Below are 19,125 nucleotides of genomic sequence, written 5' to 3'. Positions count from 1 at the left end.
TGTTACTCCTGGAAGATTTGCTACTGAAATGTTTTGCAGTACGAGTATGTTTTCCAAAATGGAAAAAAAATAATTGGTGGAATTAGCAGAGATGGCTAAATTAACTTCTTTGATTAGAGAAAAGGTGGCCTCGAGATTTATAGCTGATTGGCAAGCACTTATCAAGTTTCTGCATGAATTAGAGAAAAGTGCAGTTACGAGTTCTGTTTTGAATGATTAGGGGGGGAAATGGATAATAGAAAAATGAGGGTATTTTTGTAATCACAGAGTAAGAAGTAACTTTGGAATCAAATTTTTATTTGCTGCAAAAGAAATTGGAAGCTTTTTTCTATTTTTTCTATTCTTTCTGCCCCTTTTTTCTTTCTTTGTTCTATTTATGTTGTATTAGTTCGCGTTTATTTTATGTTCCCTTTAAAACTTTCCATAATATCTATTTATCTGCCTGCCTGGCTAGCTAACCTATCCACATAGAAAACTCATCTATCATTACAATAATTCCCTTATTGGGTTTTCAAAGCTATAGTTTCAAAAATTCAAAGGGAACATTATGATAATGAAACGGTTGACTTTCCAAGAGAAGAAAGGGAAACCACAAAGTGGACTTGGTATGAAAAGCGTGACTTAGTTCCGTATTGTTACTTTGCTCTTTTTATTCCATACAATGTCCCCTGTTTTATAGTAGCAGTTAACAATGGATATAGTCCCTCTGTTGTTTTCACAGCTTTGAAATCACTCTTCTAACTCACAGAAATATACATCAAGCTTTGCAAAGAACTGAGGCAGAAGTGTCTTTCTTTAAATGAATTTTGATCCCTGTTCAGAAATTGTTGGATATTAGCTACTAGTCAGTTAGCTACGCGTGCTTTGCTACAGAACTATGGGATCGGGCTTGATAAATTGATAGTTAAAGCTTGAACATTAATGAGTAGTTACGATCCGCCTCTCCTCTCCCCTTCTCTCCCTCAAGCTGGCCCCATTGACCCTCATCCTGGCCTGCAGGCCTGATGAGTCATGCGCTAGCCATGCCCACATCCAAGTGGCAGTTGGAACAGAGTTTTTTTCAGATGGGGAGAGGGAGTAGAATGTCTAACTTCTTAGCATCAGAGTATGTTAATAATAACATAAGAAATACTAATGCTCTCATGGTCATTTTGAAAAATCCTTTCTAAGCGACCACCTAGAAGCTAAGAGGAACATATGTGCCAAATTTCAAGTTCGTAGGCTTTACGTTTTTGGAGATATCATGATGATATGTGAGTGGTATTTCGCTTTTACAGACATAGATTTTGATAGATGTTAGAAGCTACTACAAACAAAGAAGAACCATTTCCCCACAGCAGTTTTACACTAAAATGCAACTTAGCATGATAGTGAACTTACGAAAAGGACTTACGACCAAAATTTATGTCGCTAAGTGAAACCTTTGTTACGTGAGGTTTGCCCCATTTTTTGACTTTTCATGCTACTGATGTTAAGTGAATCACTGCAGTTGTTAAATTAGTAACCCTGTCGTTAAATGAACCTCGTTTTTTTTGTCAGACGGTCGTAAAAGGAGATCATGTGACCGCGGGACACTGCGACCGTCATAAATATGAGTCAATTGTCAAGCATCCAAATGTAAATCACATGATCACGGGGTTGCTGCAACAGTCATAGGTGTGTTAAACGGTCATAAGTCATTTTATTTTCAGTGCTGTTGTAACTTTGAATGAAGACTAAATAAACTGCTGTACGTCAAGGGCTTCCTACTGAATAACCAAAATAAAAAAATAAATAATTATCATAAGCTTCCTAATTACCTTTTTGCTTCTCTATTAATATGGAACACTTTTCCTCGCTTAGCCCGGGGGAGGGGGGGCTATTCAGCTGGTTCTCACCAGTTCTGGAGAACTGGTGGTGGAAATTTTGAGTAGTTCGGAGAACCAGCAAATACCGCCTCTGATTTGCCCCGCCCCCATCTATTCTCCGCCTCCCGAGTCCCAGCTGATTGGGAGGGAATGGAGGATTTTGCAGTATCCTTCCCCTGCCACGCCCACCAAGCCACGCCCACCCATCCATGCCACGCCCCACCCACAGAACTGGTAGTAAAAATGTTGACTCCTACCACTGTCTTATAGCCCCCTTCCTGATCAGGAGATAGATGAGGCACAGATATTTGTGCATGCACAAGCACACACACACACACACTTTTGAATATGTCTCTGGTTCTGAGTATCTGTGTGTGGTTGGTGTATATATTTCATTCAATGCTGGAACCTTTGTGGTGGATAATCCTAAATATTTAAAACTACCACTCTTGATCTGAAGATGCACACAGAACTGTCAACATTGATTAGTATAATTGCACATTTGTTTATATTCCTTTCAGCTCTTCCTATCTCATTTAAATAGTATATATTCCTGAATGGTTTCCAAACAAAAATCAACATATCATCAGCAATCAGACTGATCAAATGTCCCCGTCCTTTAATTCTCACGCACTTAGATCTGACATGGCTGCAAATGTTTCTATTTAATGTCAAATTAAGGCAGAACATTGTTAGAATAACGGAGCAGCAGAGTTGGAAGGGACCTTAGAGGTCTTCTAGTCCAACCCCTGCTCAAGTGAGAAAGCCTATATCATTTCAGACAAATGGCTGTCCAGTCTCTACTTACAAAGTAGAATCTCTACTTACTCTACTGTTGTCTTGCAGGCGTTTCATGACCCAAACTAGGTAACATCATCAGTGCAAGAAGGGGGTGGGATTTGCAGAGAGGAAGAGGAGGAAGAGGAAGACTGTGGGATACCTGGTGCTCTCTGAGTTTGCTTGTTTTCTTGCAGAGGTTTCATTACCCAATTAGGCAACGTCAAGTAGGCAGTAAGGAATGGGGGTCATGAAACCTCTGCAAGAAAACCACCAAGCTCAGAGAGCACCAAAGACGCCTCACTACTACTACTACTATACTACTACTATACTACTACTACTCTTCTTTCTCCTCCTTCCTCCTCCTCCTCCCCTCACAAACCCCGCTCCCTTCCAACACTGATGATGTCACCTACTTTGGGTCATGAGACGTCTGCAAGAAAACCACCAAGCTCAGAGAGCACCAAAGACGCCTCACTACTACTACTACTATACTACTACTATACTACTACTACTCTTCTTTCTCCTCCTTCCTCCTCCTCCTCCCCTCACAAACCCCGCTCCCTTCCAACACTGATGATGTCACCTACTTTGGGTCATGAGACGTCTGCAAGAAAACCACCAAGCTCAGAGAGCACGAAGGGACCCCTAAAAAACCAATTTGTGACATTCTCCTGTTGACCGGATACAACGATTTTTCCACTTTTTATACTGTCTTTTTTTTTTTACTCTCAACATTTTAGATTAAGTTCCAAAAATTTACATTTTAAAATAAGTCATGTTTTCTGCGCCAACCTTTCAATTCCGTAGCTGGAGTGCTTTATATTCGGCTTCTACAGCTTTGTTCATTTTGTGGCAACTATTTTAAAACACATTTCAGCTTCTAGCAAAGCCTTGCATTCCAACAGGTTCTGTCGTTTTCTCACTGACCTTGTTTACAGGAGAAAGCAGGCTAATAAAATATGCCCCATCACAGTTAATTGTGTATGGAAAATTATACCCAAGCTGTGCTTATAGGAAGCTATTCCTACATTTATATAATGGTGTCTGGAATAAATGAAGAAGCATGACAAAGAAACGGTACCAAAAGCAACAAAACCATCTTATATCTATGAAAGAACAAACGAAAGCAGTGAGGAGTGACAAAACTATTACAATTCTCCCCAGACAACAGAGGCCGTGCTGAAGTCAATGTAAGCACAGCACAAAAGCCACCCAAATCAAATGAACAACCCAAGAAGAAAAGTCCTATAAAGAAAAACAGGCAAGCAAATCAATAATGTTCTAAGCAGACAAATCACAAAACAGGAATAATAAGGAAAGCAAAAGGGGAAAAAATGTGTCTTCTCTTTTTCTGCAGATACCTCTTGTGGTCCGCTGGTGGCCTGCGGAGCTGGCAGCAGAGTCAGACAGCAAGGAGGTTGGGGAGGAACATGGAATCCGTTGGAGATTAATACAGATAGAAGGAGCACCCATGGGATCACCCCTCTCACCTGTCATTGCAAACTTATACATGGAACATTTTGAAACCAATGCCTTAGATAAATCTGAACACAAACCCAAACTCTGGCTTAGATATGTTGATGACACTTTCGTGATTTGGCCACACGGGAGAGAAAAACTGGACAACTTCCTCACACATCTCAACAGCCTACACCCCAAAATACAATTCACCATGGAAATAGAAGCAAACCACCAACTTCCCTTTCTGGACATCCTAATCTACAAAAAACCCAATGGCTCCCTAGGACACATCATCTACCAGAAAAAAACACACACCAACCGCTACTTAAATGCACAATCCCATCACCACCCTGCACAGATCAACTCTGTAGCCAAGACCCTCATCTCCAGAACCAAACGCCTAGCCGACAAAGACCACCTGAAAACTGAATTACACAAACTCACAAATGTATTAATCTCCAATGGATTCCAAAGAAAAACAATCACCAATCTAATCCAAAGGGAGACTCCCCCAAAAAACCAAGATACAGAACAGGACAACGGCATCGCCCTCCTCCCTTATATCAAAGGCACCACAGATAAAATCAGCAAAATTCTCCACAAACACAATATTAAGACAGCCTTCAACACTGACCAAAAAATTGCCAACATCTTAAGAAACCCCAAAGACAAAATCCAGCTAGAAAACCAAGGAGTCTATGAAATACCATGCAAAATCTGCCCTGCCACATACATTGGACAAACTAATAGGAGAATAAATGCATGAACACAAGAACGCAGTAAAAAAAAAAGAAAAAAATTCCTCCCTTTTCCAGCACCTTAAAGCTACAGGACATGAAATTAATTTTGAAGGTACCAAATTAATCTCCAAAACTAAACACTTCAACAAGAGAATAATTATGGAAACTATCGAAATAGGGAACACCCCCACAATATGAATAAACGTGACAATACCTCCTGCCTACCAGACATCTGGAAACCAGCCCTAGTTAACTAACGAGCCCCACCCACCACCCAGGCTGTTACAACACGAAACAACAACAGACACACAGCCAATCAGCACCAATCTACCAATCATGATACAACTACACAATCAATCAATCCACTTACTGAAACAAAGCCAGCACTCCACACACCCTACCAAGATTTATAGAAAGACGGTAGCTCTGACCACGCTTTAAGCCCCAAACCCAGCCTGAAGATGGCAAGTGAGACCTCGCCGAAATGTTGCCAAGACAATCTCAATCTTACATGGGAAAAGACCCAAATACAACAAGACCAGCATACCTACACCCATGAAAATCTACAAACACACACACACACACACACACACATATATATATTGCATTTGGGCTGATAAATAAATAAAGGGAGACTAGTATAGATTGATTTCAAGCTATTTAGCTCTCATCAGCTAGCCATACCCTTACTGGGATTCGAACCTGGGCTATATTACATATTAGGCAGATGTATTAACCACTAAGCCACAGGCTCTCCTCCTTATCAGCTGAGCCAGGGAAATAGGTATGTATTTGTGTTACAACCCCTGGTATGCCAAAATATATAAAAAGGCAACGTTAAAAATATGGTTTTCTGCCTTGATGATCTCCTGCGGTGAGCCGATAGACAGAAAGGGGGAGTAGTGAGTTCCCTCCAATAATTGGGCATACCAGGGGTTGTAACACAAACAAACACACACACACACACACACACACACAGATATATATATGTGTGTGTGTGTGTGTGTGTGTGTGTTACAACCCCTGGCATGCCCAAATATGGGAGGGAGCTCACTACTCCCCCTTTCTGTCCTTCGGCTCATTACAGAAGACCATCCAGGCAGAAAACCATATTTTTATTTTTAATGTTGCCTTTGCTATGTTTGCTATGTAATACAGCCCAGGTTCTAATCCCAGCAAGGGTATGGCTAGCTGATGAGAGCTAAATAGCTTGAAATAGATCTATACTAGTCTCCCTTTATTTATTTATCAGCACAAATACAACACACACACACACACACACACACACACACATATATATATATATATATATATATACACACACATGAATTTGTCTGCCATATTGTTTGGGCAAGGGGGTGTTTTAGCTTCTGCTCTCCAGTGGAGGTGGATGGGCCATTTTCAATTATGATGATGATAATTCCATTCTGTCTTAGTTACAAGCTCCTGGATCCGAGATGTTGGAATTAGAATGGGCCTAATTCAGCCAGTGCTTTGCATAGGAGCATGGACAACCCAATTAAAGATCCAGCACTCCCTTGGCTCCTTGTCTTCTTTCTCCATTAGGAAAAAAAGCGTGGAACAAAAGATGCACTAAAGAATTACGGGGCAGTAAATAGAGGAATTCTTGACCGCTTCACTTCCAAAAATTAAAATAAAAAGGGGTTAGGGCAGGGGTGAAATTCAGCAGGTTCTGACCAGTTCTGGAGAACCTTTAGCAGATATTTTGAGTAGTTCGTAGAACCAGCAAATACCACCTCTGGCTGGCCCCGGAGTGGGGTGGAAACGGGGATTTTGCAGTATCCTTCCCCTGCCACGCCCACCAAGCCACGCCCACTGAACCGGTAGTAAAAAAAATGAATTTCACTACTGGGTGGGGGTGATAAGGAAAGAGAGACGCCAGGCTCCTGTTGCTTTCTATTTCAATTACATAATATCATTCGAGCGTCTCTGGAGGATGATATGCATATTCTTATATCAAAATCATATCCTTTACCCGTGCAGAGGAAAATAAGGGCTGGCCTGACGAGAGGGAATAATAGTTGGTATCAATTCGGACGTCTTCTTCTTTCCGGCTTCATGTTTTCCTACCGCCACAAAAATCTAATTTTCTCCAAACAGGCCTGTTATCATCCATCACAGCTCCTTTGTGCGAGAGGCTCACTAATATGGTTCATAACCACTTGGCGATAAGGCTGTGTGTTGTTGAGCTTCCCCAATCTCTACCAGATGGCTGGCATTCTAATTGAGCACCGCACAAATAAAACGAGAGAGTGTGTGTGTGTGTGTGTGTGTGTGTGTGTGTAACAATATGAACAGGACATGTCAGGTTTTGCTTTGAGGGCTTGTTCTTTTTCTTTTTAATTAAGCAGACGCCTTGCAATTCTTGTCCTCTTCTTAGCTCCATGACTACCAAGGGTTGCTCCCAAACACGCAAACAGGATCTTGACTGCGGCTGTTGGATTCAACAGTGTCGCTCCAGAGCAAAAATGTGTCTCGCACCCACGGTGTTTACACGTTTGGGGGAAAAAAGTGCACGGTGACTACAGATAATCTTCAACTTACAACCACAATTGAGCCAGAGGTGGATTGTTGCTGGTACCGGTAGTGGCCCGGAGCAGCTGAGAGCGCACTGGTAGGGTGGCTCTTTTGGCCCATGCTCGCTATACCAGCTTTTATGGCAAACGGCAAATTGCACGCGCGCGCATAGCGTGCAGGGCCTGTGCGAGCCCCGACAATCAGCTGGTTGTCACAGAGGCATTGGATTGCGCATGCACACACAGCACAAGCCATGTGCATGCACGAACAGAACACGCGTGATCAGCATACCAGAAGTGACAGTAAGAGCGACCCCCCCCCACTGAATTGAGGCCAACGTCTCCGTCGTTCAGTGAAACATCTGCTAAGTGAGATGAATACAGAGTGTCTTCCTATCTGGAAAGAAGGAGGGATGTTCTGATAGTGAAAAGAATCAACCCATGGAGCAGAAGAAGTTGCCTTCGGAAGTTGTGGGAGCTTCAACCCTGGAAGCTTTCAAGAAGAGAGCGGACTGCCCTCTGTCAGAAACGGTGAAAGGTCTCCTGCTTGGGCTGAGGGGGGTTGGACTAGATGACCTCTGAGGTCCCTTCCCACTCTGTTAATCTCTTAAAATTAAAGTCTGTTAGTGAGCATTTCTTTCTTTTTCCACCAATGAGCTCCAAAGCTCTTCACCTTACATGTTGGGAAAAGACAAATGCGAACTATTAAGGTAGACCAGGCTAAGAAACCAACACGGTGTCGTTAAATGTCTACGGAGATTCTCGGTCATCCGGTTGTACCCAAAGGTGTTTTTTTCAAGAGGCAACTGGACTTTCTGGTTTTTCTTTTAAAGACGTTTCCCTTCCCGCCCAAGGAGCTTCTTCAACCTCCGTTCCCCGCCATCCATTTGGAGCTGAAGAAGCTTCTTGGATGGAGAAGTTCCTTTGTAGTATCTTCAAAGAAAAACCAGAAAGTCCAGTTGCCTCTTGAAAGAAAAAAAGGACCTTTGGGACTGCTTCAAACTCACCCCAGTTCTCAATACAAGACCAGGACTCAGGACCCTGGATGGACCTTCTCACCAGGGTCAAAACCTTCAGTCCAGTTTGCAGGAGGCAGACGTAGGAAGAGCTTATGGTCCCCATGCAAACGTCCCTTCAGTTTGCCTTTTTTCCAAAATATAGTTATGATTCAGGAGCGATTTTTGCCCAATATGTCTAAAAAATTGGCAAATCAACATCTACTGGCCTGTGTATGTCTGAACTCAACTATCTATTTCTACCATTTTCTTCCACTGCTCCCTTAATTAGCAACATTACTCAATGTATGCAAACACCTCCTACACACGCAATTATGGGGGGAAGAAGCCAGGAAGGAAGCGCCAGATAGAAGGGACAACTTTTTCAAAGGCCAAAATAATTAATTACCTTCAATATTTTCCAGACAAACAGATGCGATCACTGTACATTTGTCAGCTTCAACCAAAGCAACAGAAGGTAAATAAAATGCGATTTTAAAAAACGTCCGAGATCCCTGAACGGAACGGCTTATTATTCTCTTTCTTTGGCTGTCAAAACATGTTGGCTAAGTGGTGTGACAGGAAAATAAAAAGGTTTAATCATCACTGAACCTAAACTAACAATGTCAGTTCAATCATGGGTCAGGAACCCATAAACAATATTTTCTCATGCACTGATGGAATCTCCCTCCAATTGTGAGAGTCCCAGAATATTATTTGTATAATATTTGAATAATAAATTAAAAATAAAGGTGCTAAGTACATAAATAAATATTACAGGTATGCAATGTGTAGGTGATTGTATGGCTTACAGCCGAGGGACAAAGCCTGGCATCATAGTCCCTTCATGTAATCCACCAGCTCTTCTTTCTCTTGTCTGTGGGTAAGAATTTTAAATTTTTTAGTTTTTGTCCTATTTTGCAGAGTCAGTTAAAATGTGGCCAGGATTTCTCCTTCGTTACCGAATTCTTAATCCTCTTATGGTATCACAAAATTGGTCTTCTGCCTGCTGCCTTTTCTTTGCCGAAAGAGACACTTGAGAAAGCAGATTTGGTCTACAATCCATTATAGGAGGTTTTTTTTTTTAAAAAAAGTGATAGATTCAAAGAAAGGGTGCTGAAAATTTTATTAATAAGTCCAGTAACATCCCCGGTTCAAAACTGTAGAGGAATGATGAAATAACTTCAACGAGGGAATACAGGAATTCTTAGGACAAAGGTTCAAGTAACAGTAACAGAGTTGGAAGGGACCTTGGAGGTCATCTAGTCCGACCCCCTGCTCACGCAGGAGACCTATACTAGGGATTTGAACCGCTGAACTGCCGACCTTTCTGATTGACAAGCTCAGTGTCTTATTCTGAATATTCTGAATAAATTGTAATTACGGTAAATTATCTTTCTGTCTCACTGAAAAAAAATGCATGGCTCCATAGGTGGGAACAAATATTTCTGTGACATTCAGGTTAATGTCAAGATTCCAAAAAGCATCCAAAAGTCAATCAGAGTCCAAGGCAAAGTTCCAATTGATGAAGAGAGCCATGTTGGCACATCTGGGAAAACCCAAATCTGAAAGCTTCCCGGTTTTCCCCACCCAGTTGAAAGTCCAAGATCTTTCCTCCCCCACCCACAAAGTCCATCCCACGGTCCAATCTCCCACTGCCACGCTGGCAGTTCCACCCATCTAATTACGGTCAGGTGCAGAGGTGCAAAGGCAAAGGATGACCTTGGCTCCCTAGAAAGAATGTTGTTATGGCTACATATCATCTAACTCCGTACAATCCCCCCCCCTCTCATTTTCCCACCATAGAAAATGCATAGTAGAATAATAGAAAGCGTGGCAGGACAAAGACCCAAAAGAAAAGATGGCTGCAGGCCTTGACACCTTGAGTCCCTCATTCTGGCCCAATATTTAAAGGAGAGGATGCAACCACTTTAAATAAGAACAAAATCGGGGACAGATGTGTTGGCAGAGGGAATCTTTGCACCCTGGGAAAGCAGGGCCTGAAATTGCTCTTGTTGCAAAAGAAAGGATTTGGAAAGACAACGATTGCGATAAACACAAAAGAATCGTTTGCCTCTCGGGGACTCAATCATCCTGGCTTTACTCTGCCACTGTTACTCAAGCTTGAAGGATAAATTAAAAACCCCAGCTTTCATTTAATTCCAGAGTAATTGTTTCAAAGTTTCTGTGAAATAAGAGCTTGGCGGTGTTTGGCTTTTGTCTGCCTCTCAAACGAAGTTTTTCAAGAAGGGATCACGAGCAGCTTCCCATCTTGGAAATGAATAACATTACAAATGAATATTCTAAACACAAATTTTGATTTGAAAGCAACAGTATGTTCACACTGAGATTGCTCTTGTGGTTAGAAGCCCCTTAGTCCTTTCAAATTGCTTCTCACCATAGAAGGGGGACTTCTAGTTGGCTTCTAAAGAAGGACTAGGAGTAACATGATAGCAGTCTACTAGTATTTGAGGGGGTGGCCCCAAAGAGGAGGGGGTCAACTTATTTTCCAAAGCACCAGAAGGCAGGAGAAGACGCAATGGGTGGAAACTAATCAAGGGGAGAAGCAACCTGGAAGTGAGGAGAAATTAAGAACAATTAATCAGTGGAACAGAAGTTGCCTCCAGAAGTTGTGAATGCTCCAACGCTGGATGTCTTTCAGAAGAGACTGGTATAAGGTCTCCTGATTGACCATGAGGGATGGACTAGAAGACCTCCAAGGTCCCTTCTGGTTCTAGTCCGATTGATCGAAGATTGTTATTTGCTTTTTCTTGCGTGGTAAGTCAAAGGTTTTAAAGCTGAAGTGTTGCATTCATAGACCTATTTGCAAATTAGAATTCCACTGCGGTCCCTGGGCTGGTTTTTCTACGCAGCTGTGTGCCTACGCCATGAGTGAGGCTTAGGTGGAAAAGCTGTCTCCCCTACACACATCCTCCTCCCTCCAATGTTTCTACATCACACCTTGCTACTTAGATCCTGGTACGTCCTCAGGATACGGGCGAAGTCAAGATGGCGACCAGAACAGTGTGATCAATCTCACCTGTTTTTTAAAATGTGTATTTCAGACCACACCCTGAAGACACCCCTGAAGCCGTATTTGTTTGTTTGTTTGTGTTTATTTGTTTATTTATTTTGCTTGATGCCCCTCTCACTCTTGATCCGTACACTGTGTGAACTTTCCCATTTTGGCTTTGCTCGCCTTCTACATCTCAGACGCCAGAACTAACAAGAATTAGCAACGGCCGTTCGTTTAACTGCACAATGTTTGTGTTGTGGCCCACCAGAGGTCAGCAGAGCTGGCAAAAGATTCGGACCATGAGGAAGTTGCAGGGGAGGATGATATGGGCCAGTCCTGGAGTCTGGGGAAGGCTCTGAGGAGGGCTCTGTGTCGGAGGCAGAGAGGGGGCCAGGGCTGTCTGACAGTTATCAGCTGCCTTCGGAGTCAGACATCAGTGAGGCAGAGGAACAGCTGGAGCCTGTTCCCAGTGTGCGCATGAGCAGAGCTGCCAGGAGAAGGGAACAGCTAAGGAACAAGGGTCGACTCGGGAGTAAAGGCACAGGTGGACGGTGAATGGCCCCTCCATAGGCAATAAAGAGGAGCGAAAGGGGAGTGGAGTTTGCAGGAGACAATTGGTTCAATTTGTTAGGGTGAAGATCCATCCCTGACTTCTTGCCAAGTAATTGCTGCTACAGCTTGGTGTTTTGAAGATATCCGCCTGGCAGCTCTCCAAGCCTGATAAGGTCTGTGGTTGTGGAATCTCTTGAAAGACGGTTGGCTGGGACTTTGCTGGAGAGGAGGAATTCCCTTTAACCGAAATAAAAGGGGTTTTATGGGGACGAGGAATTGGCTTCGTGCTTTTGGGAAGCCCAGGTCAGAACAGTTTGCCTTGTTCTACCTCAAGTTGTGGCTTTGACCTTAAAAGGACCCACAATGGCCAAGCGCGCACGCACACACACACACACACACACACACACCGGGAACAAACCTCTGCAAATGGTAATGCCTGGACAATATGAACAATTACTGCAAAAACAATTGATATTAAATGTCAGGGATCATTGATCTGGCTAGAAAAAGATAAAATAAGCAAAAACTGGAGACCAGGGGAAGACTCTCTCTGCCCTCCTAGCTGGTTTAATCCACCTTTCTCCTAATGTGACGGGGCCCTTGTCTTCTGCTCTTCAAAAGAGCTTTTTCCAGCACGAGGACATCAAGAAGAAACAGTTTTGTATACTTTTCAACCTAAGATGTTGGCTGCGCGTAGTTTAAGTCCTGGATGCCTGCTGCAGAAGTGACTCAGACCTATTTATCCAAGCTGCCTGCCATTTCTCCTTCTACAGAAACTAAACTGACATGCTATTTATCATCAGACAGACAGGCATTTCAAGGGAGAAAAAAAATGAACAGACGTAACTTCCAAGGGAACAACTAATGCTAACCGGGTTTATTTTTCATTAAGCATATTGGCGCCTCAAAGGTAGCAGCAATTATTCACTGAACCATAGAGCCGAGAGAGTTCACTGTGCCGCAGACATCCGGGTGTGAGTCCCTCGTCGTGAGATGGGGCCCAGGGAGGCAGTTGGGCCTGCTGATAGTATACCTGGCTCCTCGCTATACTTCAGCGGCCCTGCCCGAACTCCTTGAGCTGATCTCATCGGTGGCGGTTGAGACCCCCAAACTTTTAGTGATGGGGGATTTTAATCTGCCGTCGATGGGAGAAGCGTCTGAGGGGGTTCGGGAGTTCATGGCTTCCATGACAGCCATGGACCTGACCCAGTTAATTCAGGGCCCTACTCACGAGGGAGGCCACACCCTGGACCTTGTTTTTGTCTCTGGCCAGTGGACGAGTGATCTGGGAATAGGGGATCTAGACACTATTCCCCTGTCATGGTCGGATCACTCACTTCTCCGGCTGGACTTCCCTGGTGCCACCCCCCGCCGCGAGGAGGCGGAACTGGAAGGTATTAGATGGTTCCGCCCCAAGCGCCTGATGGAACCGGATAGGTTCCAGACGGAACTTGGGCCACCTACTGTGGACCTGACCCGCCCCCGAGTGGAGGACCTGGTAGACGCATGGAATAGTGCGACTACCGGGGCCCTAGACCGGGTGGCGCCTTTGCGGCCTCTCTTGCGGCGACGAACCACCCTGGCACCTTGGTTTACCGAGGAGCTAAGGGTGATGAAACGCCACAAGAGACGCCTAGAGAGTCGTTGGAGATCCTCCCGTTCCGAATTTGACCGAGCACAGGTACGAGCATATTTGAAGACGTACCTTGTGGCATTAAGAGCGGCCAAACGTCAACATTGTGCCGCTCTTATTGCGTCTGCAGATAACCGCCCTGCTGCCCTGTTTCGGGTGACCCGTTCCCTCTTGTTTGAGAGACCACGGGAAGCCCCATTACAGGGCAGAGCAGAGGAGTTTGGGAATTATCTACAGGATAAAGTCGCTCAAATCCGGATGGGATGGACCCCTTTCAGTGATTCAGTAGAGACGCCCGTTGCGAGTCTTGAGGGACCGCTTTGGGAGGAGTTCGACTCGGTTGCCATCGAGGATTTGGACAGGTTGCGTGGACGTCTGCGACCTACCACATGTTTATTGGACCCGTGTCCCTCCTGGCTTGTACTGGCATCCTGGGAGGTTACGCGCGACTGGCTCCTGGGCCTGGTGAACGCTTCGCTGGGTGAGGGTTCTCTACCGGCCGCCTTGAAAGAGGTGGTGGTGAGGCCCCTGCTCAAGAAGCCTTCCCTGGACCCAACGGACCTAGTCAATTATCGTCCAGTCTCCAACCTTCCTTTTTTAGCGAAGGTTGTAGAGAGTGTGGTAGCACAGCAGTTCCCACGTCACCTGGAGGAAAATGATTATCTAGACCCGCGCCAGTCCGGCTTCCGACCCGGGCACAGCACAGAGACGGCCTTGGTCGCATTGGTTGATGATCTCTGGAGGGCCAGAGATAGGGGTTGTTCCTCTATCCTGGTCCTATTAGATCTCTCGGCGGCGTTCGATACCATCGACCATGGTATCCTGTTGCACCGGCTAGAGGGGCTGGGAGTCAGGGGCACCGTCTTACGGTGGTTTGGCTCCTACCTCTCTGATCGGACGCAACGTGTGTTGACAGGGGAGCAGAGTTCGACCCGGAGGCCACTCACATGTGGAGTGCCACAGGGATCGGTACTCTCGCCTCTCCTGTTCAACACATATATGAAACCGCTGGGCGAGATCATCCGTGGTTTTGGGGTGGGATATCATCTGTATGCTGATGATACTCAGCTATACATTTCCACCCCGAACCACCCCAATGAGGCCGTCGAAATGATGTCCCGGTGTCTGGAGGCCGTACGGGTCTGGATGGATGGCAACCGACTAAAACTCAACCCTTCCAAGACGGAGTGGCTGTGGCTTCCGGCCTCCCGGTTCAACCAGGTGTTTCCATCTCTGGCCATCGGGGGCGTCCAACTAGCCCCCATGGAACAGGTGCGCAATTTGGGCGTCCTCCTGGATGCCCGGCTGTCCATGGATAACCATGTAACAGCCGTGGCAAGGGGGGCGTTCCATCAGGTCCGCCTGATGCGCCAATTGCGCCCCTTATTGGACCGGGATGCCCTACGCACAGTCACCCATGCGCTAGTGACGTCTCGCCTGGATTACTGCAATGCTCTCTACATGGGGCTTCCCTTGAGATGCACTCGGAGACTACAGTTGGTCCAGAACGCGGCCGCGCGGGTGATTATGGGGAGGACTAGGTACTCCCCTGTAACACCTCTCCTGCGCGAGCTGCACTGGCTTCCTGTGGTCTACCGAGTGCGTTTCAAGGTTTTGATTATGATCTTTAAAGCGCTTCATGGCACAGGGCCTAGTTATATGCAGGATCGCATCCTGCCCCACACATCCCTACGACCAATTCGCTCACACAGAGAGGGACTTCTCCGGGTGCCGTCCGCCAAACAGTGCCGGGGGGCGACACCCAGGAGCAGAGCCTTCTCTGTGGTGGGCCCAGCCCTGTGGAATGACCTCCCCCGTGACATCAGGATTACTTCCGATCTCCGCTCCTTCCGTGTACAGCTGAAGACCCACCTCTTTCAATTATCTGGCCTGGCTCAATCGTAATTATTCTTATTCCTCCTAACTGTTTTTAAATTGTATTTTAAACGTTAAATCTTAATTTTATATCGGGTTTTTACAATTGGGGTATTTTAATGCGGGTCTTTTAACTGTCTATATGATGTAAATTGTTTACCTCCTCCGAGTCCGTGTTTGTGTATCTGTATGTATGTTCTGTATGTACGCCTATGTGTTTTATATATTTTCTGTGTTTTATATGCCCCATTGTACGCCGCCCCGAGTCCTACTTGGAAAGGGAGCGGCTAATAAATTCAAACTTATTATTATTATTATTATTATTATTATTATAGAAAGCAAATGCAAAGGCTCATTTATAATTGATGTGTGTTTTTGAAGGTCTCCTTGTTTATTGAATCAAACCGAAATGGAGGTTGATTTGCATAGCCCTGTCTGGGAATTGTGGGGTTCCTTTAAAGCAGTGATGGTGAACCTATGGCACGCGTGCCACAAGTGGCACGTGGAGCCATTTCTCAGGGCACGCGAGGCGCTGCCCTGTCAGCTGGCCAGCGTGCATACGCGCACTGGCCAGCTGAGTTCACCTTTTTAAAAGCTATTTTTCGCCTTCCCCAGGCTCCAGAGGCTTTATAGGAGCCTGGGGAGGGCGAAAAGAGCCTCCCCCGCTCCCCCCGGAGGCTTCAGGGACCGTCCCTGAAGCCTTTGGAACGCTTAAAACCACCCTCCGAGCAAACCGGAAGTGACTTCCGGTTTGCTCGGAGGGTGGTTTTAAGCGCCCCGAAGGCTTCAGGGAAGCCTCCGGACGGTCCCTGAAGCCTCCGGAGTGCCTCCGGGGGGTCGGGGGAGGCTCCTTTCGCCCTCCCCAGGCTCCTATAAAGCCCCTGGAGCCTGGGGAGGGCGAAAAAAGCATGTAAAAATGGGGGGTCGCGCGTTGTGCGCACATGCGCACTGGGGGGGTCGCGCGTTGCATTATGGGTGCGGCACGCCCGCACTCGACCCCCCTGTGCTCCCCCCACTTGTGGCACGCAAGCCAAAAAAGGTTCGCCATCACTGCTTTAAAGGCTTACACTGGAGTTGTGGGAGGAGAAATAGGAACAGGTCTCCTGAAGTGAATCTCTTACTCAATCAATCAATCAGAATAGAGCTGGAAGGGACCTTGGAGGTCTTCTAGTCCAGCCCCCTGCTCAAGTAGGAGACCCTAGACCATTTCAGACAACAGACTGTCCAAGCTCCATTGATGAAGCGCCCACAATTTCTGAAAAAAACCTCTGTTCCACTGGCTGATTGACCTCACTGTTTTGTCCTTAGTTCTAGGTTCCTTCTCTCCTTGATTAGTTTCCATCCTTTGTTTCTTGTCCTGCCTTCAGAGGCTTTGGAAAATACATTGACTCCCTCTTCTTTGGAAGACTGCTATCATTTCTCCTTATTTCTAGGTTGCTTCTCTCCTGGATAAGTAAATTCCAGTTGTTGTTTTCAACCTATAATGCAGCTCAGCTTTGGGTCTGGAAAGTCTATCAGCCACCAGGAAAGCCCTCCCAAACTTTCACGAGAACAAAGAGGCTTGGAAAGGAAAGGATCAAGTATACCTTGATATATAGGGGGACTGGAGGCTAAAGCATATAAAGAACAGTTGCAGGAACTGGGCATGGCTAGTTTAATGAAAAGAAGGACCAGGGGAGACAGGATAGCAGTCTTCCAATATCTCAGGGGCTGCCCCAAAGAAGAGGGAGTCAAGCTATTCTCCAAAGCATCTGAAGAAGCAATGGGTGGAAACTAATCAAGGAAAGAAGCAACTTAGCACTAAGGAGGAATTTCCTGACAGTGAGAACAATTAATCAGTGGAACAGAAGTTGCCTCCAGAAATTGTAAATGCTCCAACACTGGAAGTTTTTAAGATGTTGAACTCTACACCACTTTATTTGTCTGAAGTGGTGTAGGGTTTCCTGCCTAGGCAGGGCAGGGGGTTGGACTAGAAGACCTCCAAGGTCCCTTCCAACTATTCTATTCTATTCTATTCTATTCTATTCTACTCTACTCTACTCTACTCTACTCTACTCTACTCTACTCTACTCTACTCCACTCCACTCCACTCCACTCCACTCCACTCCACTCCACTCCACTCCGTTCTAAAGTTCAACAAGTCGCTAGATTTGATCAGAGACTGGGAAGAAAAGCATCCTGCATGCACCCCACTGCAGAAGCTTCTGGCTCAAAAGCTTGCTGACTGCTCTATGCTAAGCCCCCCCCCCCCTGTCATGGGATCCAAAACAAAACCCGCTCTGGGATTTCCTGGGCAAACATAGACCCAAACACTCAGAGGCACAAAACGAGGGAAAAAGCTGTTTTAGCTTTTGAGGCAGATGGATTGAAGGAAGGAGGAAAGGCTAAAAAGTGGAATAGAGTAAAAGCAAAAAGACTTCAGGAAGAAAAAGGATGAGTCTATACTGGAAATAATTAGGATCCTTTCCCACATGAACGAACAAAAACATGGACGTTTTTATTTAAACCACAATACTCTAGGCATTTGGAGCAGGGAAAGAAGAATTAGGCTGCCAAGGGACATTAAAATGTGTGGAGTGATGCTCTCCACAAACTCTTAAGAGAAAAATATGAAAAGGAAATCAGCAATGCTGGGGGAAGATTCAAAAATGATAGGACTGCTGGCTTAGATGGTCCAACTTTCTGTTTTTCAAACTTGGCAATTTTAAGATGCGTGGACTTCAATCTCCCAGATTCCCCCAGAGAGCCATGCTTGAAAAACACTGGGCTTCACTGGAGAAAGGATAGAAAATGCACCAACCAGATAGCTTGGTGTGCGTGTGAAGATTGCATCAATACCTCAAGTCTGGTCAAAGGGATTATTGCTCCCTTTGGGGAAAGGGAAAGGTAGCAAGGGCGAATAACAATAATAAAAATAAAAATTTTGGAAGGATTCAGCAGTGTCGTGACTGACAGGATATAAAGAAGACAACCATGAGCAAAATTTGAGAAGTGCATTATTAATTTATTCTATTCTATTCTATTCTATTTTTTTCTATTTTCTATTTTCTATTTTTTTCTATTTTCTATTTTCTATATTTCCTATTTCTTATTCTTTATTCCAATATTCTATTCTATTCCATTCTATTTTCATTCTATTCTATTCTGTTCCTATATTCAATTCCTGCATTGTATTGTATTCCATTCCATTCTATTCTATTCATTTAATTCCTTTCCTATCCTATCCTATCCTACTCTCCTCTCCTCTACCCTACCCTACCCTACCCTACTCTACACTACTCTATTGTCATTCTATTCTATTCTATTCCTATTTTCTATTCCTGTATTGTATTCCATTCCATTCTATTCTATTCATTTAATTCCTATCCTATCCTATCCTACCCTACCCTACCCTACCCTACCCTACCCTACCCTACTCTACTCTATTGTCATTCTATTCTATTCCTATTTTCTATTCCTGTATTGTATTCCATTCAATTCCATTCTATTTTCATTCTATTCTATTCTATTCCTATAGTCTATGTCAGGCCTGTAGTTATGTTTCTTTTAGGGTCTTTGGCCTGCCACACTTTCTAATATTTTCCTATGCTGTTTCATTAGTGTAGTAGTTGGGAGGGGGGAATAGAAAGGAGTAGAATTGTGGAATGTGTTGTTGTGATTCTTTCTAGAATCATCTTTTGTCTCCGCAC

The 19,125-nt window shown here is 44.8% G+C and overlaps 1 protein-coding gene across 9 annotated transcripts in view; it reads right to left on the bottom strand.

Annotated features, from left to right (window-relative positions):
• Window positions 1–19,125, bottom strand: part of KCNIP4 (potassium voltage-gated channel interacting protein 4) — a 234,428-nt gene that overhangs the window by 57,125 nt on the left and 158,178 nt on the right. Inside the window, exon 1 of one of the 9 annotated variants that reach the window (XM_081959034.1) lies at window positions 9,173–9,178. The exons of 5 other annotated variants lie outside the window; for them this stretch is intronic. The gene's annotated coding sequence lies outside the window, so the exon portion shown is untranslated. Of the gene's footprint in view, window positions 1–8,372; window positions 8,455–8,769; window positions 8,869–9,172; window positions 9,179–19,125 lie in introns of those variants that run through there. 3 more of the 9 variants (XM_081959037.1, XM_081959035.1, XM_081959040.1) reach the window with 3 other exon arrangements.

This window comes from Natrix helvetica (assembly GCF_964273705.1).
Source record: "Natrix helvetica genome assembly, chromosome: 7".
In the NCBI taxonomy this organism is placed as follows: domain Eukaryota; kingdom Metazoa; phylum Chordata; class Lepidosauria; order Squamata; family Natricidae; genus Natrix; species Natrix helvetica.
Note: the sequence above shows the minus strand (reverse complement) of the source record. Positions and strands in the feature narration are given on the sequence as shown.